Source organism: Gobio gobio, assembly GCF_949357685.1.
Source record: "Gobio gobio genome assembly, chromosome: 3".
Lineage (NCBI taxonomy): Eukaryota > Metazoa > Chordata > Actinopteri > Cypriniformes > Gobionidae > Gobio > Gobio gobio.
Window position 1 is genome coordinate 34,829,054 of NC_137099.1, and position 565 is coordinate 34,829,618.

Consider the following 565-nt stretch of genomic DNA (forward strand, 5'->3'; position numbering starts at 1 on the left):
TTACAAATTATTATTAGCCTATGATATAATTTTATTTTCATTAAATATAAAGTAGCCTAAATGTGATTACCACAATAGTGTAACAACAACTCTCTTTAGAAGCTATTGCACAATTTAATGGTTGTAGATTTATAAACAATTCAATTACATAGGCTAATAAATTACATAATAAGAAAATAATATAAGAATGTGACATAGCCAACACATCTTTAGAAAAACAAAAACATGTAGGCCTACAGACTTTGTGCTACGAGAAATAGGCTATTAGCTAGGCTACTCTGTCTCTGAGGTTTTTGGTGTGGAGAACTAATGGAGAAAAAATAGTTCCTCACCAGGCTCAAATGACCGACACTCGAAGGCAATCGTTGCTATGTTTTTACAACGTTATGATCTCTAATATCATACGCTCGAATAACCACCAACAAAAATGCTGCTTAATGACGAAAAACGGCGCCCGGAGCTGTGCTGGCAGGTAGAGGCACGGCTGAGGGTGGAGACGGGTGGAGGAGGAGAGGAGGGACGTTAGAGAGATTCCTCCCTTATAGACATCCTCAAACCCAGCAGA